Raw genomic sequence first — 24466 nt, 5'->3', positions numbered from 1 at the left:
GGGCAAGGTGGTACGCGCCTGTAATCCCAGCTCTTGGGGGGCTGTAAACAGGCAGATCACTACGAGTCCAATCTAGCAGTGAGACCCTGAACACCTTGCAGACCCTTCCCTAAAGTACAAAAGAAGACTAAAGTGAAAATAATTCCATTTTAAAATTAATTGATTGATTTAAAAAATTTTAATTAAATAAAGTTTTGTTGTTGTTAAAAAAAAAAAAAACTCTTCTTCTGAAAGTACCTTACAATCATCGCTATAAATTCTGTCTAGTGTCTTATTGGGAATTTGAGATTACTTTGAATTACAAAGTTCAAAAGAAGTATATTTGATATAGGAGTGTTCCTTTCCACAAGCAGCATATGCCCTTCTAATTTTTAAGGTACTTTTTATATTTTTCAGTAAAGCTGTCTCATTTTTTTCATAAAGGCATGTGTCTTTCTGTATTTGTTCTGGGTATTTTATAGTGATTACTGATACTATCAGTGGTTCTTTGTTTAATAAAGTAGAAAAACGATTTTTACTAGTTAACGCCAATGTTCTTCTATATGGATTGTGCAACTAGTGAGTTTACTGGGTTCTTTTATTAATTCTAACAGTTGGTCAGCGGTTTTGTGTGGATTTTTTGTGAGCACAGCCATATCTGTTCTTTGGATGACTCGATAGTATTAACCCATATGTAGATTTTCAGTGAATATTTAAGTTTTTTAGGTCTGGGGGTTTTTTTTGTTTGTTTGTGGGGTTTTTTTTGTTTGTTTGTTTTTGTTTTTTTGTGCATGGTGTCACTATGCAGCTCAGACTCATAGTGATCCTCCTGTTCTCAGCCTCCCCAGCACTGGGATTACATGTGTGCCCCACCACGCCAGAACTCAGTTGCTGGCTCAGTGTGCCTGGGGGCAGGGCCAGCACAGCATGTGGTGTCAGGGATTGAACCTATTCCCTGCGCTTGCCTAAGTAGGCACTTAGTCCACTGAGCTATCTTGCCGGCCCTAATATTTGGGTTTTGATTGTGGCCTTCAGTCTGTTCAGGTTATTTTTTAAAAAATATATAGTTTGGCCAAATGTAGATAATGTATGCTGTATTCCTGAAGTTGTGTTTTCTGTAGGTTTTCCAATTTGTTGTGGTATACATCACAGTCACTGAAATGTGAAAGGCGTCTGCATCTTTTGAGTCAGTCTTAATGTCACCTCATCATCTCTTCCTCTGGAGTGCCCAACATTGATTTATCTCAATTTTTCAATATTTCTTTAAGCCAGACTTTCATTCTGTCATGTGTCCTCCCAGTTTTATTCGCATTTTTAATCCTCTGATTTTATCACTATGAATCTGTCATTGCTTCACCCAACATTCTCTGGAAATCTGCTGTGTCCCAGACTCTAGATGCTGAAGATAACGGAGAAGGTAAGCAGTCAGATGGAGCCTTGTTCCCATGGATACCATGGTCAGGACAGACAGGGCAGGCTGGGGGAGGGCACAGGAAAGGGCTGAGGTCATTGTTCTTGGCAGGCGCTTATCTATTTGGAGTAAGGACTATAGTCTTCTTGGAGTAAATTGGCGACAGAGGAGATGCTTGAGGAGGGGGGAGAAGAGCCACAGACAGACAGACAGACAGACAGACAGACAGACAGACAGACAGACAGAAAGGGGAGGGAGGGAAGGAGGGAGGCAGAGTGAGGAAGCTGGATGTAAAGTCCCTGACATGGAGATGTGACAGCACCAATGAAAAGAGCTGTTGGATGAGGGGAACCGTGGTGTTTGTATAATGTCTGTCTGTCTTATTCCACCCCATAAGGCACATCCTGGCCCAAGCCAGAGAAGTGGGCTTTGGAGACAGTGTGGATATTCAATCTAATGTACTACGCTAAGAAAGTTTGGGTTATTTTTCCAGCTTCTTAATTTAAAAAGCAGTTCAATTACTTGCAATGTTGTTTTGTTTCAAAGTAGTTAAAGTCATGCTGCATACATTTAAGCCTGAGCTACTCTATAAACTTCTCAAGAGTTGATAAAGTATGTTTTTTTAACTTTTACTGTTTATCACTTATATATTTCTTCCTGTGTATTTCTGGTTGCAGTCTAGAAGAACAACATGTAATTGATGTTTTTTGCTCATAGAAATGTACTGAGTTTTCTGAGTCTAAACGTATATTCTGTAGTATACAGTTTCCACTCATTTGTTTTGTTTTAAAGAGAATTAAAAAAAGAATAAGGGGGCCAGGGAGATGGCTCAGTATAATAAGCACTTGCCTGGCAAGCACAAGGGCCTGAGTTCAATCCCCAGTTCTGGAAAAAAAAAAAAAAAAAAAAAGAATAAAGGTCTGGGGAGATAGCTCAGTGGTCTAAGTGCCTGCCTGGTTAGCACAAGGACCCTGGCTTGATCCCTGGTACCACATGCCCTACCTGCCCAGGAACCCTGGACGTGCCATGCTGGCCACCAAAATTGGGTGTGGTGGCACAGGCCTGTAATCCCAGGGCTGGGAAGGCTGAGACAGCGGATCACTATGAGTTCAAGCTTGGTAGCAAGACTCTGTACCAAATTAATTAATTAATTTAAAGAAACAAATGATACAGAACTTCAAAACAAGGTAATAGGAAATGAACAAAAGCTATTATATTACATATTGTTACCTCCAGAGTAGTTGCTCAGATTAGCGATACAAGCATGTAAGATTGATCAAACTGTATAAGCGCTGATTGTTCATTTCAATGAACCGATAGAAATTAGTAATAACATTATCTTAGCTATCTTGTGTGTGTGTGTGTGTGTGTGTGTGTGTGTATTTCCATTTCTTCTTTTCTCCTCTTCCCCATCCCAGTTGTTCTTTCCTTTTGAGAAGTTTCTTTCCCTTTCTCTATACCTATTGTGCCCTTTGGACCTTATTTACTCTGTTAGTTTCTCACACTAGGGAGACAATATGATATTTATATATGCAAGTGTGATTTATTTTCACTTACGAGTATGGTCTCTAGCTGCATCTATTTATCTACAAAAGCCTTGAGTTTGTCTTTCTTATAGCTGAGTACTACTCCATTGTATATAAATACCACACATTTTATACCCGTTCCTCAGTTGATGGACATTGGGTTGCTTCCAAGATTTAGCTATTATAAATTGTATTGCTAGAAACATGGGTGCACATATATCACCGAACGAATCATACTCTCATCCTTTTGCTATTTTAATTAGTTTGCTTACAATGATTATTAATGTTATATGTAGTTATTGGCTTTTGCCATTTTCTAGTATGAAGCATTTTTGTTACATTTTATTATTTTCCTCTGAATATTTGAATAATATCCCTTTTTCTTAGCATTTTTTCATACATCTTTTCCTCCTGTCAAATCTTCTCTTTTAGAACTATCTAGTACTTTTGTAAACCCAATTTACGAGACCTTGTCTTATAATACTGTGTATGGATCTAACAACCTCACATTTATTTTGATTGGTAATAATTTAAGGCTTACTGCAGCAGCCATATTTAATTTATCATACTAGCTTGATTGACTATTTGTTCTTCATACATTTTTCAGTCATTCTAAAATTGTAAACTTAATTTTCTGTGAATGTTTGCCTTTACTCATAATCTACTTTTCTCTGGACAGTGGCTGGCTTTAACTTCCTTCCATCCATTCGCTTTAAACTAAATACTGTTTATCTTCATTGGTACTTAGAGAACTTGATTTTGTTCTAATTAAGTCATCTATTTTTAATGAAACTCTCAGGATTTTTCTGTATCTTTAATAATCTGAAATTTAAAGTGTAAACAATAACAAAGCTGAATAGTTTTCTCACTTAAATGTAATACGGAGAAGGGTGGCGAGAGCAGAGAGTCATTCCAACGTTGTATAAAAAATGTTTTAGGCCAATGATGGCGAAACTTTTAGAGACCCACTGCCCAAACTGCAACCCTAAACCCGCTTCGTTTCCACAAAGCACCAGCACTGTTGTGTATGCACTGTTATCTGATGCTGGGGATATGCGCTCTCCTGCTGACCAAGAGGGCTCTGTGTACCTGCAGCAGCACCCATGCCACAGGTTTGCCACCACTAGATTAGGCACTGAAGAAGTATCTTTGAGCAGTGGCATGCCCTATTTTTCCTGTTGTCAATAAAAAACTGAACTGTTAGATATGGTGGATCACGCCCATGTGCCCAGCACTCTGGGAGGCTGAGTCACGAGATCACAACTTGGGCAAACTTCCAAGGCTGTCTCAAAGTAAAAGCCAAAGATGGCAAGGGAGGTAGCTCAGGGCAAGAGCCCTAGGTTCAATCCCTTGTACTGAAGGAAAAGAGGAAAGAGAACACGCCTCCAGGGTTTGACTAAGGGATGGCCACTGTACATCTGTGCAGAGGCAGTGGTGTTATAATCTCAGAGGTATGCTTTGGTAAGTCAACACATGAAGTAGTAAGACGTAAAGGTAAGGACATTATTCAGAGTACAGCAGAGAAAAGTAGATTGTGAGTAACTATAAACATTTTTAGAAAATTAAGTTTAAAATTTTAGAATACTGAAAAATATATGAAAAAAATAGTCCACCTAGCATGATAAATTAAATATGAGTGCCACTGTAGTCTTTTTTAAAAATCTTATTTTATTTTATGTATTTTGTACAGGGTCTCACTACACAGCTTGGACTCATAGTAATCCTCCTGTTTCAGTCTCCCCAGCCCTGGGATTATAGGTATATACCACCATGCTTGGACTCAGAGGCTTAGCATGCCTGGGGCAGGGCAGGCACAACATGTGGTGCCAGGGATCAAACCCAGTCCCTGTGCTTACCTAAGTAGGTGCTTAGACTGCTGAGCTATCTCTGCAGTCCTGTAGCCTTCTTTAAAATTCCCCTTGAGGCAGAACAACTTTTCCTTATCGCATGAAATTTGTTCCCCATAGTGATATACTCCAGAGAACAGAAAAAATTGTTAAAAGATAAAGGAATATAAAACTTAGGTGAAATTAGGAATTTTGTTAAATTCTATTTCATCCTATTGACTTTAGTGAAATATGCAACAGAAATTCTAAGCCTAGGTTAAATATTTAGCTCATCTGGAAGAATTATTCTCTGTAAAATTATAGGATTTCGATCTCTGATTTCTTTTTCCAAAGAGTCATCAGTACTGCTTGGTAAAGGATAATTTTTATGGGCGCATTATTTTGTACTTTGCCATGTTGGGTAACATAGTAAGAAATAGGTAAAATAATGACTGATTTAAGAGAAATATGAGGACTATTTATTCTGAGCCAAATAGGAGTCACTGTGGTTCAAGAATGAGAATTCATGTTCTACTGTGAAAGGGGTATTTGAATGTTTATAATCACAGGAGGAAAAAGTCCTAAGTCCGTGTACCTGTCACATACACTGGTGCAGGTATCAGGTCGGCAGACATGCTCCAGCATAGTGAACAAAACTCTTCTCTAACTTGCAAATATTAGATCATCCTTAGCTTTAAAGTTGGTGAAGGGCCGAGGTAAGCTAAGCACCACATTCCAAAAAGTTTCCCTAATAGTTACAAGACCATCAGATGCTAAGGTAAAGATTAATGGCTGCTAAAGGGTCTCAGATAGCCCAGGATAATTTTAGCTACAACCATCCATCTCCCTGAAGTCATCATGTTCTAGTCAGGCAAGGCCAAGCAGTCAGGAATATCTGAGATGTAGATGCAGCTTCTTCAGAGAACCTCAGTTCATAGTCATTTTGTTGAGCAAATATACTTGGTCCGTCGAAGCCAAATGTTTTGTGTTCCATGGAGCAAGGAAGATTCATTCCGCACTTGATCTTAGCCAAAAGGCTGAGAAGTCATGGAAGATGCATTCCTAGTTCTAAGAAAGAATAGACTACCTAGGCAGGAAAGCAGTATTCACTAGACCATAGTAGTCATTGTCTCCATTAAAGGAGACAGACCTGAATCATATTAGGTGACCACTGGCCACCGTGATCAAATTCTGGCTCTTCCTTTCTTTGCATCTGATGTAACATCCACATATAGCATGTGACAGGAGCATCATACATAAAGTTATGACAATTTGGAACATAGCAGGGCTAAAAAAGTAAATGTGGCAGACGAGAAAGCCCGTTATCCTAACCAATGAAAGAGTTTTCTGAATACATCATGATACTCCTTCGTTAGATGACAATTTTCCCTCCATATATACAGTCATCTGTACTTTATGAAGTATTTTATTATATTTGTTTTAATTTTTTTTCTTTTGGACAAAGGGATGCCATGGCTATAACCTTGGGTGGGACAGTTCTTTTGTTTAAGTAAATGTATTGGTATAACTTAGATATGCACAATGATGACATTCATCATAGAGAATTTGTACATATGCATAATGTGATTTGATTTGTCTTTTTTTCCCATTCCCTTCCATTCCTTTCAACCTCTCTTCCCCTCGTGATTTATAAAGGCTTTATTTCCATTTTATTCTTTTCTCATTTTTTTCCTTTCACCCTCCCCCATCCCTAGTTCCCCTTTCCTCTTGAGCAGTTTCTTCCTATTTCACCATATCTCTTGTATGATTTAGCTCTCCATCTTTCCAGTTTCTCCCACCAATGAGATGATGTGATATTTACTCATATGTATCTAATTTATCTCAATTAAGAGTATGGTCTCAAAGTCCAGCCATTTAGCAATAAATGTCTCAAGTTTCTACTTCTTTATGCCAGAGTAGTACTCATTATATTAAAAAAATATCTTTTTTATCCATTCATTGATTGATAGGCATTTGGGTTGTTTCCAAAGATAGAAGATTTATTATCTATTACAAATGGTGCTGCTATAAACATGGGTGCACATATATCCTTATAGTATGATTTTAATGCTTTTGGGAAAAATATAAAGAAGGGGACTAGCTGGGCTGTGTAGAACCTCTAGTCCTAGTTTTCTAAGGAATCTGTACACCAGTTTTCCACAGTGGTTGCACCAGTCTACATTCCCATTATCAGAGGAGAAGGGTTCCCTTTTCTCCACAGCCCCACCAGCATTTGTTATTGGTTGACTTTTTTTTTTTTTTTTTATAAAAGCCATTCTTTCTGGAGATGGGATTTCAGAGTTTTAATTTGCTCTCTCAAATGACCAGTGATGTTGAACATTTCTTCATAGGTTTATTTTCCATTTGTACTTCATCTGAGAAGTATATATTCATCTAAAATGCCCATTTTTGGAGTGGACCTTTGAATTTAGAGGATCTGTTTTTTCAGTTCTTTATATGTTCTAGATATTAGTCCTTTGTCTGAGGAGCAACTGGCTGTTTTTTCCCTTCTGTTGGTTGTCTTTTTATCTGTTGGTGATTTCTTTTGCTCTGCAAAAGGTTTCTAATACAATGAGATCTTAGTTGTTGATTTTTCTGTGATACTTCCTGTGCAGTCATGAAGTCTCTGCTTATATATATTTTTAAGAGTTCCACTTGTTCTCTCTTCCAGCAGATACAATGACTTTTAATATTTATATATTTGATCCATTTTTATTTTAGTTTAATGCATAGTGATAAACATGAATCTAGTTTTAGTCATAGCATTAGAAATAGGAGTGGAGACAAAAGGCTAAATTTGTGAGACACTGGAGTTCTACAGATTTTGTAAGTATAATCAGTTCTGGGCTCACAATCAGAATGGAAATGGGATTCCAAGAGGTGTCTATTTGGTATATGGCTTACTTACTTTCCACTGGCAAAATAAAAGAATGATTTATTTTTCTAATGCCAGCTAACTATAATTGGGGTATCTGGAGTCTTCATTTACTTGGGGAATATGGGACCTTAAGGAATAGTCTTAAGTTATAAGTCCTGTTATTTTCCATAATGAACACTTTCCATAATGTTTATAAAGGTCCTTATCTCCAACTTTTGCACTAAGGGGTATTGACCACTGTCCTATATCTTTTAGATTCACTCTTCCTTAACATTGTCAACAACCCTAAGGCTCTTTCTTTCTTTCTTTCTTTTTTTAATAAGGTGTTTTTTTTTTGTTTTTTTTTTGCGGAACCGGGGATTGAACTCAGGCCCTTGGGCTTGCCAGGGAAGCACTTATTCCACTGAGCCATCTCCCTAGCCTGGCTCTTTCTTGTCAGTTAAGAAATATATGTAGAGTGTGTGTGTGTGTGTGTGTGTGTGTGTGTGTGTGTGTGTATTCATTCATACATATGGTTTGTATCATTTTCCTAATGAAATCGACAGAAGATTGGGGTGTTACAGCCATAGACTGGCTAATGTTTTTTTTTTTTTTTTCTTTGTTGAGACATGATTTTGCTGTGCAGTTAAGACTGGCCTTGAACTCTCTGTAGACCAGGCTGGCTTTGATCTCACAGTGATCATCCTACCTCAGTCTTCTAAGTCTTCCAACTGCTGGGATTGCAGGTGTGGACTACCATGCCCATCTCTAATGCACATTTGCAATACATAATTTTCTTGTGCTTCCAATTTCTCTCTTTTTGAAATAACATTCCTATTGTATATCCTAGATTTGTAAAAGAAAATTAACTTTCAGGAATATCTATATTTATTTATAGCAAGGTCAGCTTGTCCTAAAAGTTCTACTTCAGTACCTATATGCCCAGTGAGGTATATTTTGATTCTAACATTGCCAATTTTGATAAACCCACCATAAATGTTGTTGACATTTGAAACTAATCACTTTTGTACAATTTGGATAGAAAGAGTCAACACAAAATTTGAGGGTGTCACATAAAGAGTCAAAAGAGAATTATGACTCCAAGGTAAGAGCCATAAGGCTTCCCAGGGTCTGCCAAGCTCATGGATCATATTTATGTCATCTGGAATTTTGAGTTCAATATGAGTTTACGTTCATGTGAATGGTAGGTGTGGGCTCTGTGGTATAACCAGCCACACTTACAGGGAAGATGGTTGTCATGACAGATTTAGCTACAACAGGAAACACAGGAAGCTGCAAAAAGTTGGCTATTAAATCCAAGAATTTGTCATACCTTACCTTCTCCAATATCAGTAATGAAAAGTAATCTAATTGGTTGTATCCAGTTAATAGTCTTTCTTTTTCCATACTAGGATGAAGTTGTGTTGTTTTAGCTATAGGGATTTGTACCTGAAATACAGTTATCCCAAAAAGGAAGTAACCTTTAGTAGATTTAAATAGGGATTCACTAGTCTAGAACATGGAATTTTTCTTTACCTAAATTGTACTGAGTAATGAAAGAATTATTTTCTAAGAGTAGCATAAAATTTAAATTTTTCTTAAATATGAAGGCTCAGTTCAAGTAATGTAGAGGACCTGGGTAAGTGAAGAGTTACAACAAAAACACGATTCCTGAGAGGATGTAATGTTATCATTTGTAATTTCTCTGAAATCCTCAAGTTCATATTTCTATCCTTCAAGAAAACATCGGGCCAATTCCAAATATCTCAGACAAATTTTAAATGAACCATATGGAGCACTGGTCCTAATGTATCTTTTATATGCTACAGAAGTTACCCAAATGGCCCTTAGTAGACCCACGCTGATTTTTTTAAAGGTAGTATTTATTACGTGGTGAAATTTTATAAATAAATCATAATACAAAACAGTCACTACCTAGGACTGGGTATTCTTTGTATACTGTCAGATATCTTGCAAAGTATAAATTAGGAATAAAATGTTCTACATGATACATGTAGAACATTTTCTAAGACTATCATCTTGTCCAGCAAAATGCCATATTGGTGCACTATTTATTAATTTGTAAGTGATTGGATTAAAATAATTCTTCCTTACTAAAAGAAAGATTAAAAAAAGAAAGAAACAAAGAAAGAATCCATATGAAGGCATTCAGGACCATAATAAATATGTTCTACAAGAATGAGTGCTAATAGAGATGTCAGAAGGGGTTTTGGGTTTCATTTAGTCAGGGTTCTTGATTGTCAACATGGTCAAAGATGAACATGACCTACTTTTTCTGACATCCTAGTGGATTTCCCCAGAAGGAGTTGGTGTACATTTGGATCAAGCTGGAAAATACTAATACACTGAGCTCACATTGTTTTAAGCAGTTACATTTACGATTTTTTTTTTTTTTTGTGGAACCGGGGATTGAACTCAGGCACTTGTGCTTGCCAGGGAAGCACTTATTCTACTGAAACATCTCTCCAGCCCCTCTGAAGAATTTTGACAAGCAAGAAATAGGAAGTATTTTTAAAAAAGAAAATATATAACAATATAAACAACAGCAAAACAAATGTAATTTGGTAGTAGTTTAAAACAAGGGAACATAATTTTTCTGAAATACCATTTATTTTTAACCAACCTATGAAAGAAAAACCAACTTAATTTAAATGAATTTATCTTTATCTGAAAATTTATCACTTTTATCAGAAAGAGAAGAAACACTATGGATGCCAAGACTTAAAACAGGCATGGTTTAAGATACAGCTATTCACAACTGATAAAGAAATTTGGTTATGTCTGTTAGGGTTTGTGTCTAGCACTCCCAAAGCTTCATGCAGTCATGGGGCAGCTTCTGGAGTTTGTGATTGATTCTTAATCCAATGCTGGGATTGCAGGTGTGAGTGCTACACGCTGGCCCCGGGGTGGGTAATTTGCATTACAATGTAGGAAGGGGAGAGAGGCTGGCTAGCTGCCTGAGCTGCTGCCACTCTCTTGTTCTTTGCCACCATCATGAATGGCTGCTCCCTGACCTGTGCCACCATGCCTTGGAGCCAGCTGAATCTGAACTGAAACCTCTGCTGACTGTGAGCTAAATAAAATTCTCCTTCCTTCATCTTGGGTGTTGGGTATTTGTCCCAGCAGGGAGAGAATAGTCACTGAGACAATGTCGAGAAGAATTTTTTTTTCTTTTGGCTGGCTCAGGCTGCCTTAAGGGCAGGTCTGGTAAGGCATGTGAAGCTGGAGATTGAAACTGTGATACCCTGTGCCTGACTGCATTTGCATAAGCAGGTGCTTCAACAACTGAGCTAACTGCCAGGCCCCTAATGTGAGGCTTTTTTTTTTTTTTTTTTTTTTTTTTGGTGGTACCAGGGATCAAACTGAGGACCTTGCCCTTGCCAGGCAAGCACTTATTCCACTGAGCTATCTCCCCAGCCCTTGAGACAATGTCTATACTGCATTTAACATTAGAATTGTTGCTGAAAACTTGTCAAGCCATCAGACTTCTAGGCAGCTCGTAACCTTGGAACATTAAATTAATAATGCATTCATATAAATGTAGATCAACATGTGCCTCTTGGAATTCAAAGGGCCTGCTGGAATGCCAGAATTACTTCAATGCAAAAAGAATTTTTCAAGCACATTGAAAGTTTAAAACACTTTAATAGTATCATTATGAGATGAAGCCAAAGTGATAACATTTTTGAAAACATCTTAGTGAATTATAATTGACATACAATGAACTGAAGATGTTTAAAGTATATTATTTAGTGATTTTAACATAGGTGTAGAAACATGAAAACATACCCATAATGAAAATAATAAACATTCCCATCACATTGCATTTCCGATGTCCTTGTGGAGTACCTTCCTCCCCTCCCAGCTTAACTCCTCCCCTCAGAAAACCACTGCTCTATTACCTGTCAGTATCAATTAGATTGTATATTGTAGAATTTTATATAAACAGAATCATACAATATTCACTAATATATACTCTTTGGGGCAGCTTCTGTCACTCAGCACAATTATTTGGAGATTGACCTTGGAGTGCACCTCACAGTTCATTCCATTCTATGCAGACAAGAGCCCCATTATGTAAATACTTGACGATTTATTTTTCATTCCTCATTTCTTTTTTTGTATGTCCTTATGGAGTCCATTCTGATAGCTTAATCCATGTTGTGACGGTTAACTATAATTGTGTCAACATGATCAACTTAGGACACAACTGGGGATTAGTAGAGCACACCCTTGGGTGTCTCTGGGTGGGCCATGGAGGTGTGGCCAGGGACACTGTATCTGGCCCCTTGTGCTCTGGCACTGTTCTGCTCAGCTTCTCAGCTTACCACAAACTAAACAACTTCACTCTGCCACACTCTTTTACCCATGACCATTGACTGAATCCCCTAAAACCATGATCCAAATTAGGCCTCTCTTCCTTTAACTTGTGGTGTGTTGGGCATTATGTTCGAGAGACAGGAAAGCTACTACTTAAGTATACAACATGGTGTAATGAAATCAGGGTAATAAGGATGTCCTCTGTTGAAACATTAATCTTTTGTGTGTGTCAGAATTTCATTATCTTGTTTTCTTGTCATGAAATAGATCATAGATTGTTTTTTAATATACATTGCTGTACAGCACCTAGTGGTGAAATGGAAGTAATTACTCCTCTGTACTGGGGTGTTTGAGTTCCTTTTCCCCTCCAGTCTCTCATGAGACTGGAAGTATAAGTTTACTTCCAGTCAGTTTACTGGAATTTTTCCTTGCACAAATGAGAACTCATCATCTGTTTATGACTGGTTAATTCTACTGACCATAAAGACCTCCAGTCCAATTCAGGTTACTGAAAATCACAATTTTCTTCTTTTCATGGCTGAGTAGTTTTCCATTATAAATATGTACGATGTTTTCTTTCTCCATCCATCCACTGAAAGACATCTAGTTTGATTACATGAGCAATTGTGAATTGTACAGTAGTAAATGCAATACATATACCTTGTTTGCATGATAAACTCTCCTCCTTTGGATGTACACTTAGGAGTGTCATTGATCATATATTGGTTCCCATTAGTTTTTGGAGAAATCACCATACTGTCTTCCATAATGACTGTACTAATTTACATTCCTATCAGTTGCATATTAAGAGTTTCCTTTTCTCTGTGCCCACATCAGAATTTGTTACTTTTTTGTTTTGTTTTTTAGAATAACCATTCTAACTGGGGTGAAATGATATCTTATTTTTTATTTTAACTGGAGTGAGGTGACATTATTGCTTTTTATTATCATGTCTCTAGGTACTTTATCACATTTTAATTTAGTTATTTGGAGGATTTTGTGTCCAGCTTGTTGAGTTGCTTGCCTATTCTAGATATTAATTCCTGTCTGATAGTAGTTTGCAAGTTTTGTCTCCCATTCTATAAGTTTTATCCCAATTCTGTGGGTTATTCTCTTTAATGCTATTTGTGCATATTTACTTTTGTTGCTTGGGACTTTGGGATCCTACCTAAAAACTAACTGCTAAGGCCAGTAGCTTGAAGTGTTTTTCCTGTATCTCCCACTTCACCCAGGGACTTTAAAGTCACACATTTTGCACTTACAGTCTTTGGTCCATTTTGAGTTTGTTTAGGTAGAAGGTGATAGCAAGGGGGTTAGTTTCATTCTTTTGCATGAGGCATATCTAATTTTGCTAGACAATTTACTGCAAAACTGTCTTTTATTCCACATATCTGTTAGGTATCTTTCTCAAAACTCAGAAAGTGGGTTAACTTTTGGGCTGTCTGCTCTGGTCCACGGGTCCATTATTCTTAACACCATTACCTTGCTGGTTTGTTGACTGTAATTCTGTAGTAGGTGATGAAAGCAAGTATTGTGAAGAACATATTTTGTATTCTTATTTTGTTCACAATCACTTTGAGTATCTGAGTCCTTGTGGTCTTCTATTTGTTTTAAAAGTTTTTACTATTTCTATGAAGACATTCACTGATTTTGATGGGAATTAAATACTGAATATATTTGAAGACAGACAAACAGGAGTATGGTCATTTTACCAATATGGATTGTTCTGATTCATTAATTGCAGCTATTTTTTGATGCGTGGTATCCTCTGCCATTTATTACTATTGCAAATGCCATATCACCAATATTTCACACTCGAAAGAAATATATCCCACATTTGTTGAGATTTTGTCCTAGTCATTTTGCACATGTGGTACCTTTAGAGATGACTGGCATGGTACATTACTGATTCTGTTTCACATATTTTTGGTGATACATATTGGTTACACAACGGGTTTTATTGTGGCAGATTTGTACATGTACAATACTTCCCTGATTGTTTGCAACCTCTCTACTAGTTCCACATTTAACATAAGTATAGTGAACCTATCTGTTACTCCATAGTGTACCCTTATGTTTTCCCTCCCCTTTGTTCTCTTGTACATTCAATGCATGTTTTTTTAGACTACATATATTAGAAAGAAAATGTGATACTTGTCTGAGTCTGGCTTCTTTTGCTCAATATGGGCATTGCCAGATCCACACAAGTTCCTGCAAATGACAACATGTTGTTTATCCTTAAGGCTGAATATTACCCCACTGTGGATATATACCACGTTTTCTTTATCTATTCACCTATTGATGGATACCTGGACTGATTCCATTGGTTGGCTATTGTGAACTGTGCTACAATAAATATGGGTATACAGACAACCCTATAATGTGATGTCATTAATTTCATCTAGTATATTACCCAGGAGTGGTACAGCTAGACCAAATGGTAGCTTTATTTTTAGTTCCATGAGGACCCTCTACATTAATTTCCAAAGTGGGTCTACTAATATACATTTCTATTGCAGGGCAAAAGAGTTCTTTGACTCCACACATCCTTGTCAGCATTTATTAGTATTTTTTCTTTATTCTTTATGATAAGTTCTTCTGACTAGGGTGAGATAGAGTCTCAATTCAGTTCTAAATTGCATTTTCATAAAGATGTTGACCATTTTTTCATATGTTTATTTGTTACTTGTAGTTACTTTTTGAGAAGTCCCCATCCTACTCATTTGCCTATTGATTGTCTCTTTTTTATATGATCCAGATATTTATATGTTCCATCTCTTTAGTCTGTTGTTGTTTTCTGTGTAGAAATTTTTTAATTTGACTTAGTTCCATTAGTTGTTTCTTGCTCTATTTTCTTGTGCTATTGGAGTCCATTCAGGAAATCTTTGACTGTGCCTCTGGCTTCGAGAGATCTCTTTTCTTTTAGTGGGTTCAGAGTTTCATGTCTTTCACTTAGGTCTTTGATGCATGTAGAACTGATTTTCCTACAGTATGAGAGATAAGGATATACAGTAGTTTCTGTCTCCTACTAGTGGATATCTAGTTTTTTCCAGGACCATTTGTTAAGATGCTTTTCTCCAGTGCATAGTTTTGGCTCCTTTGGCCAGTATCAGATAGCTACCTTTGTGTGAATTTATTTCCATGTCCTCTGTACTGTTCTTTTGATCTATCTGCCTATTTTGTGCCCAGGTCTTGCTGTTTTTATTACTATGGCTTTGTAGTATAATTTGAAGTTGGGTATTGTAGTGGTTCTGGCCTTGTTCTTTTTGGTCAAAATTACTTTCCCTCTTCTGGGTCTTCTATATTTTTGCATGAATTTTAGGAATTTTTTAAAATTTCTGTGCAGAATTTCATCTGCATTTTGATGAATTTTCATCAATTTGTGGGTCAATTTGATAGTATGGCTATTTTACCAATTTTAATTAACCAACTCATGAACAAGAAAGGTCTCTGAGTATCTTCAATTTCTTTAGCATTGTGGAATTTTCATCATGAGATCTTTAACCTTTAATTTCATTGTTAGATTGATTGCTAAGGACTTCTGTTTTTTGGTAGCTATTGTGAATAGAATTGTTTAACTAGGATAGTTCATTGTTGAAGTATAGAAAAGTTATTGATTTTGCAGTTTTGATGTTAGATGCTGCTGAATTTATTAGCTCTAAAAGCTCTTTTGGTGGAGTTTTTAAGGTCTTCTAAGTATAGGATCACATTATTTTAAAACAAAGATAATTTCACTTCCTCCATATCTGTTTCATTTTTAGTTTCCATTTGCCTAACTGCTCTACCTAAAATTCCAAGAAGTATCTTGAATAGGGGCAGTGAATGTCCTTGCCTTTTTTCTGATTTTACAGAATATGCTATTTTTCCTTATTACAAATTATGTTGATTGTGGGTTGATCATATGTGGTATTTACTACGTTGAAGTATGATCCTTTAATATTTAGTTTCTCCGGAACTCTTATCATGAAGATATGTTGAATATTGCACAAGATTTTGCTGAGTTGAGAGGATTGTATACTTTTTATCCTCCATTGCATTTATGTCTGCATTACATTTACTGATGTGTAAATGTTTAACCATTGTTGCATCCTTGAATTGAAACCACCTTGTTCATAGACTAGGATGTTTTTAATGTGTTATTGAAGTTGGGCTGGATTTTATAATGGATGTTGCATATATGTTCACCATAGATGTTGAGATACTTTTATTGTGCCTTTATCTGGCTTTGTTATTTCCTTCACCCATTTATAATTTTCATTGTAGAGATCATTTACATTCTTGGTTAAATATCTTACTATTTTTTGTGGTTCTTGGGAATGTTACTGCTTTCTTAATTTCATTTTCAGCAAAATCATTTTATTATATATAAAAATGCTATATATTTGTGATAGAGCATCTAGGTTATCTACATCATCTACTAATATGGATCATTCAAGTTCTTCCTTTCCAGTATCTATTCTTTTTTTCTTTTGCCCAATTGTTCTTCCTAAAATTCCAAGTGTAATAGTAAAACAGTGTCAAAAGTGCACATCTTTGTCCATCATGATTTTAAAGGAAATACTTTTACTTCTTCCCCTTTAGTATGATATTAGCTGTGAATTTTTCATATATAAACTTATTCATCTGTATTGACTTTCTGTTTGGGTGATCTATCCTTGGAGGAAATGGGGTGTTAAAAGGCCTTAAGAATTTTTTACATTAAAGACTGTCTCTCTCTTTAGATCTATCTAGTAATATTTGCCTTGTATATTGTGGTGTTCTATTGTTTAAGTGTTCTATTGTTCTATTTTTTAGTCTACTGTATTTAAAATTATTATATGTTGCATTTGTCAATATGTGACTGTTACTTTTCTCATTGCTGAGACAAACTACCCAACACTCAAATTTGAAAAAGGAAAGGTTTACTTCAGCTCACACTTTGTAGAGGTTTCAGTGCCTACTTTGCTGGCTCTAAAGGAGGGTAGAGCGGCAGAGGGGCCTGACAGAGGAGAAATGCTTCATGCAACTTAGAGCAGGCAGAAGGCAGCAAACAACAAGCAACAAGCAGCAGCCAACTTTCTGTCCTTTATATCTTATCCTAGGCTAGGTAGCAGTCACACCGAGTGAGCCACCCTTAATTCTACCCAGAACTATGCCAAACCAATCAGTGGACTAATTTTGTCATCACATACCCTTAATCCCAACATCACACACTATAGATCCAGCCACCTCTGGAAGGCCTCACCTATGATCACATAGGGCCTTGGGCAGACTTCTGGACACACACCATAGCAGTTAACTTCATTAACCTAAAGTATGCTTTATCTGCTTTGAATTTAGTTTTTAGTTTCTCATTTGTGTGATAGATTGTCCCTTAATTCTTCATTTTTGATCTTATATATATTTTTAACCAGTGAAGTGAGTTTCTTGTCAGCAGCATATACTTGGATCCTGCTTTTATTTTCATTTAGACAGTCTGCCTTTTCATTGGTGAACTTGAACTATTCAAAGATGTTATTGGCAGGAATAGATTTCCCTTTGTCATTTAAAAACTTCTATTCTGCTCATTTTTTGAGGTTTTTTTTTCCTTTCCAAATCTCATTATTTTTGTGATTAGTTTTCTGTTAAGATTTGGTTATTTCTTTTTATTTATGAGTTCTTATAGTGAGATTGTATATTCTTGTGTTTTCATCAAGGTACAATAACCCTTTTGTTTGCAGGGTAAGATTCCCTTAGGTATCTTTTTTTTTTTTTTTTTTTTGCAGAACCGGGGATTGAACTCAGATCCTTGCGTTTGCCGGTCAAGCGCTTATCCTACTGAGCCATCTCCCCGGCCCCTCCTTAGGTGTCTCTTGTAAGACTGTGTGCTCTTGGTACTCAGAATCAGACTCAAGGCCTCATGCTTGTCAGGCAGCCACTGTGCCTCTGAGCTATGTCCCCAGCTTGAAGGACTGGTTTCGTGACAATGAATTCCTTCAGTTTCTGTATGACAATGACTTTTTCATTCGGTTTTAAAGGTTAATTTTTCTGGCTATAGTGTTTTCAGGTAGGAGGTATTTTCTTTCATTTTGCATGTGTCAAACCATTCCTACCTGGCCTATAAGTTTCTGCTGAGAAATCTACTCTGTTTATATAATACTTGATACTTTTATATTTGCTATTTTTAGGAATATTAGTGTCTTGGACTTTTGACATTTTGACTATAGTCTACTTTGTTGAGGTATTTTCTGGCTGAGTCTAGCAGAAGTTCATTTGATCTTCTAGATTTGTCTCCTCTCAAATTTTGGAAGATTTAAGCTATTAAAAATATTTTTTCAGGGGCTGGGGAGATGGCTCAGTAGAATAAGTGCTTCCCTGACAAGCACAGGGGCCTGAGTTCAATCCTCGGTTCTGCAAAAAAAGAAAAGAATAAAAAGAAAGAAAAGGGGCTGGGTAGATGGCTTAGTGGAATAAGTGCTTCCATGGCATGCACAAGGGCCTAAGTTCATTCCCCAGTTCCGCAAAAGAAATAAAAAAAAAAAAAAAGACTAAAAAGACCAGCAACTAAATGCAAAACATAAAAATACATTTTCAATGCCTTTCCCCCTACCCTCCTTTTTATGTAGTACAGGGTCTACAGGTTCTCCCTACATAGATGAGACTCCTAGTAATCCTCCTGTTTTCAGCCTCCCAAGTTCTGGGATTACAGGCATGCGCCACCATGCCCAGTCTCAATCACCATCTCAGTGTGCCCTGGGGATGGGTCTGGCACAACATGCCGGGAATTGAAACCCAGTCCCTGGGCCTGCCTAAGCAGGTGCTTTAGTCTGCTGAGCTATATGGAGGGCCCTCTTTCCCTCTTTCTTCACCTTCAAGAAGCCCCGTAATGCTGAAATCTCTAACGTTTTCTGGCACCAGGGACCAGTTTCATGAAAGACAGTTTTCCCATAGATTGGGGTAGGAGTGGTATAGGGATGATTCAGTGGAGCACACAACATAGATTCCTCACATGTGCATTTCACAGTAGGGTCTTGTTCTTATGAGGATTTAATGCTGCTGATCTGACCATAGGTGGAGCTTAAGTGATAGTTTGAGCAAGGGGGAGCAGCTGCAATTACAGATGTGGCTTTTCTCCAGCTGTGCAGCTCAGTTCCTAACCAGCCATAAAACAATACCAGTTGGAGGTGCAGGGATAGAGGACCCCTGCCATAATGTGAGTGTTTGTTTATCTTGTGGTGTCCCCCAAGTTCGATGGGATTTCTTCATCCTTTTTTTCTCTTCTGACTGAGTTAATTCAAAAGACGTGTCTTCAAGTTCAGAAATTATTTTTTCCAATTATTCTAGTCTTGTTTTTATCATTTTACTGATTGAAGTTTTTAGTTCCAAGATTGCTGATAGGTTCTTTTTTATGATTTCTCTTTTTTCACATTTGTTTGTATTACTTATCTGCATCTTCCTTGATCTTACTCCAGATTTTCTCTGGATCATTACTTTGAATTGTTTTTCAGGTATTTCAAAGGTTTCTTTGAAATGAATATCAAGTTCTCCGTAGGTGCCATGTTTCATTTCATACTTCTATCCTTGCATTAATGTCTGTGCATCTAGCGTAAAAATGGTTTCTTCCAGTTTTATGAAGTAGCTTTTCAAGGAAAATATTTTAAAATTTAAATGGAATTTAGGATGTGAGTTAGATAGGTGCTCTGGGTTTGGTTATAGAAACACAGAGTCTTTGCATAATTTCTTCATCTTTGATGACAGCAGTGTATGAGACTGCTCCAGTGCTGTAGACTGAAGCAGTTGAAAAGGTAGTTGAAGGGCTTTGGAGTCAACATAGCCTTCAAAAGGTGTTTGTCTTCAGATTGCAGAGTTGAACAGATAGTGTAAGGTTTTGTGGTAACAGCTGGCATGGTCCCTGTGGTGCAGGATGTGGTTAGGACAGTTCCCTCGGGTGACACCAAAGATTTGAGCAGCAGCACCCGTGGTTTCCATGCCCCAAGATGTGAGGGTAACCTTCCACCGCCTTTTCAGGATAAATATAGAATGGGACAGGACCTCCCAAGAACCCACTGCGTGAGAACAGGTGATGGATGCTAGGATCTGTGGCACCAGCTCATGTACTGGAAGCTGTAAAACACAAATGGGGATCTACCATAAAAACTGTTGGTGCTGGAAATTGTGGCAATGTGGGACCTAGATGATGCCTTCTCCAGGTCTAAAGGGACAAGCGTAAGTGGTGCTAGGACTTTTGGCACCAGTTCTGTGGTTTGGATTCTGTGCGTTAGGGAGAAGTTTTTCAGTCTTCCATTCATGTGCAGGCAACAGTAGGATTTGTGGAACTGATAGTCATGCTCTTGGATGTGTAGGACATTAGAGAGATCTTCCCTACTAAAACAACTAATGCCTTACAAACCTCATAAAACTTTTCCATTGCCTCATGGAGTCAAAGAATGAAATTGTAGACAAAAAAGGGGACAGTTTCGGGGAGTGTTTATTAGAAGAACAAAATAGCTCCCAGTTGGAAAGGGCCCTGGGCAGTTTGCCATTTGGCCCCCTGGTCCAGAACTTTTTATGGACAAATAAATCATAGGAATGGCTCGGTTGTCAGTGGCCACCTGTCACAGGTGACTCCATGGGTTTCCAGTGACCAATTGGAACTCAGGCTACCTAAACTAGTTACTCAGCATGCAGAGTTTAAAGGGAAATGATTGTAATAGAAAACCAGTTATATACATTATTCTGTATTATTAAATTCCTCCAAACTCAACCTTGAATGTAGCAAAGGGTTGCTTTCCAGTTTGCCTGAGAAGCTCCTCTCCAGATCAAAACCTCAATTTTACTGCCTATTTTTATTTTAATTTTTATCAATACTGGTGACTACTCAACTCTACATCAGGCCCTTTCTCTACTGAGCTGCAACCTCACAGGCTAACTAGCTAACCCGCCTTTACACTAGTTCCTAAAGGCCTAGCATGGCATGGGTGTTCCTGGGACTTGTAGCTTGGAGATTTATAGTCTGTCGGGGTTACAAGAGATGGTTGGGATAAGCTATGTTGGGAATGCAAATCTGTGGCATTTACATATCATAGATGGACCCTTCCCCTGAAGCTTGTGTGAGCTGAGGATTTTGGCACCAGCAAATGCTGCCTCTAGGCTGTGGCTTTGGAAGGAGACTTTCACTTGTAGCAGTGGCTATTGTATTAGTTTTGAGTTCTGAAGCTTGGTAGAGATCTGAAGTTAGTACTTACTTCAGGGTAGAAGAGTCAGATTCAGAACAGCCAGATCCTAAAACTGGATTTAAAGCTGGTAAGCACATGGAGTTCCTTTACAATTGGAACTGTGGCCTGCTGCCAGGGTTTTCTGACACTTTTCCGCTTCTTTCTTTGGACAGGGTTGTGTTCTCCAGCCTGGAAGCCAGGTTGAACTTGTGAATTACTTTGGTCTTTCCAGTAGGTTAACATTATTATTATTATTATTATTATTAGTAGTAGTAGTAGTAGTAGTAAAAAGAAAAGCAAAAGCAAAAACAAATAGAAAAAATTAAGACAGAAACAGAGTAACATACAACAATACATATGATAAAGAATTTCCAAAAAAAGATGGGGTATTTTTATACAATGGAATATTACTCAGCTGTAAAGAAAGACAAACTTGAGGTCTTTATAGGTAAATGGGTCCAACTGGAGGATATACTCATAAGTGAAATAAATCAATCCCATATGTGTAAATGTCATAATTGTCTCTCTAGTTTAAGAACCTGAAAGAATAAATAAAATCTGGAAAGTATAATGGCTGTAGTAAAATGGAAAGAAACTGAACTTGAGGCATAAGCAATGAAGATGAGGAAAAGGAGAAAAGATTGGAAAAAAGGAAGAAGGAAAAATCATGCAAGTATATATTCATAATAGATGAGACAATTGTACTAATTTCCATCCACTTTTTGAAAATAGCAGTTAATGTTTAAAATGTTCCCTTTAACTAACTGTGTATGCCAGTATCTGTAATCTGAGCACCTAGATCGAAGACACAATGTGCAATATAGGTTGGCTTTCTGAGTATGCTGCTCAGAGTTCCCATCTATCTTTTTTGCTAGTTTCCAGAGTTCTCATTCCCTCTTCTTAAAATACTGTTTCTCCTTTGCTTCCCTGACTCTTCTTTGTGGCAGTCACACGAGTCACATGTGAGGCATCTCTGTTTCCCCTCTTCGGCTCCCTGTCAACCCCAAGTTTCCCTGTAACCAATGGACACTGTTACCTGCCTAAAAATAACTTTTTACCATTTTCTATTAACGACAGAGCTGAATCCAGGAAAAATCTTTGTCATCTAAACACAGATCGAATGTTAGTTTTGCATCCATATGCCTCAGGAATCTGCTCAACCTCTAGAAAGACCTATGAATAATTTTTGTTAACCTGATCATACATAAAATCTTCAACAAGCTCCTTTTCAAGCCCTTTTCCCAGCTGTCTTATGGATACTTTCATATTGTAGCCAAACTTTAACCTCTACTTTTCTTTGCTAGTTTGGAACCTCAGTCATTTATAGATCTGCTTTTTGCCCCGATCCTTTGTCATGTTGTATAATTTTCTTTATACAATACATCTCATGTTTCTAACATAGTTATTTCTCTTCCTTAGTGTTATTATCAATCCCTAGCAAGTACACAGACTATAGTTTTTAGATATGTGCTTTCTTACAGTGTAGTTTTTAAATATGGAAACAGATTCAGACATATGCAGCCTTTCTTTTAATAGAATTCTATAAAAGCAACATACTTGAATGTGTAGACTTGTTTAATAATTAATACTTTAACTTACTTAGAAGTGGCCTAGACATGTACTGAATATTACACTTCAATTGAAATAATCTTAACATTTTCATTAGTGAAAAGGGTTATGGAAGCTATAAGAAATTCGTTTATTAATGCTTACCCTATTTACATTAACCTGATTTATTCATTCCTAAAAAGTATCTACATAGAAATATCTCACTCAGAAATTTTGAATCATTAAACAAAAGTAACCAACAACTAACCAGGTTTGCAGCATAAGAATAGCCTCTGAAGCAAGAGCGCCATGAAATTAAGTATATGGATACTTTGTACTCGCTGATCAGGAGACACAGCTGCTTTTTATTACACTAACAATATTAAGCAAGTTTTAGCTCTGTATGATTTTCCAGAGTTATGTAAACCTGAAGAGTATTCAGGTTCATGTTATTTATGAGCAGCCATTTATTTTCTAAAGCAATGTGATACAGGCTACAGACAATACACACGTAGGTGTAACACACGCGCACAAACACGCATAAAATGGAGACAGAAACCAAAGGTCTCACAGTTTTCATTTAAATTCATCCTTTGTCAGTTTCCAGAGTTTTTCTAGCGCACTACTAATCTGATTATCTTGTCTGTAGCCCTCAGGGATCCTTAATCCTAAATTTGCATTTGTAGAGGTACACCTCTTAAGTCTCAAAGATGCAGAACTTTATATAAACAGGAATCCTGGAAGGGTATAAGTGAAAGTCTGTTGAGGTCAGAAGGTGAAGCTAGCTGTGCAAATGTGCTAACTGTTCCTATTTTAAGAGCTAGCTAACAGAGGTGGAGACGCCCTTAAAAGTGGAAGTTTGTTTTGCGCAGCAAAATGTCAGAAAGTCCTCCAGAGCTTTCCAGACCTGTCTGGTTGCTGAGTTCTAACCGAGCTTGTTTTGTAATCAGTTGAAATCCTTTAAGGCTCAGGAAAAAGAGCATTTTCTCTGCCCACCGGACCTTAGAGACTACCTGGGGAAACTGCTTTTGCGATCTCTAAAATTTCCTCTTCTTGATGTAATAAATTGCAGGCTTCCGTTATTTTAGAAAGCATTCTGAGTTTCAAAATCTTTCTCCTGCTGGGACAAGGAATGTATGCACTAAGGTTCTTTTTTTTTTTTTTCTCCATAATTTTATTGAGAGACAAATAGCAATGAGACAGTTTCATATCAAATTGGTATGACAGTTGCAATAATTAACACAGTGCACACTCTCTTCCTAGTGGTTATTTGCTGTACAAGATGCAGACATGATATCCTATCTACAAACACTATTACAACAAATCCCTCTATTCATTAAGAGAATGTAAGTATATATCTATCCTAACCATTTTGAATACACAGACAAAATGGACATTCATCTGTATCCCCTTTTTTGTTTAGTTCCGTCATTTGAATATTATAGGTGTGTTAACTCAGCAAAATATTCTAAGAGTCGGGTAGTCCATAATAGTATTGGGTCTTCCGCTTGACTGACAGTGTCAGAAATTGTTGACCTGAGTCCCCCACAGCTCAACATAACAGCATGGCTTTAATTCTTATACTGTGTTTTTATACTTTTCTGCTGGATGGTTAAGATCAAGATAAAGCAAGACCTGTACAACAAGAGTTGTAGCTTTTGGATATGATAAGGTCAGTCAAATCCCCTCAAGATTTATCCTAAGATCCTGTACCTCAGATTGTAGATTCTTTGTCAGTGTCAGCCATGTGGGTGAGTCACAGCCATTGCTTGGCCAATGTGCTCTCTGTGAAAGCCTGAGAGAAT

At 37.2% G+C, this 24466-nt stretch overlaps 1 protein-coding gene across 2 annotated transcripts in view; it reads left to right on the top strand.

Annotated features, from left to right (window-relative positions):
- Positions 1-24466, top strand: part of Cacna2d3 (calcium voltage-gated channel auxiliary subunit alpha2delta 3) — a 954216-nt gene that overhangs the window by 922157 nt on the left and 7593 nt on the right. The window lies entirely within an intron of this gene.

Source organism: Octodon degus, unplaced genomic scaffold (assembly GCF_000260255.1).
Source record: "Octodon degus isolate 3935 unplaced genomic scaffold, OctDeg1.0 scaffold00043, whole genome shotgun sequence".
NCBI classification, from domain to species: Eukaryota; Metazoa; Chordata; class Mammalia; order Rodentia; family Octodontidae; genus Octodon; species Octodon degus.
The sequence above is the reverse complement of the archived record's forward strand: the minus strand, read 5'-3'. Positions and strand labels throughout refer to the sequence as shown.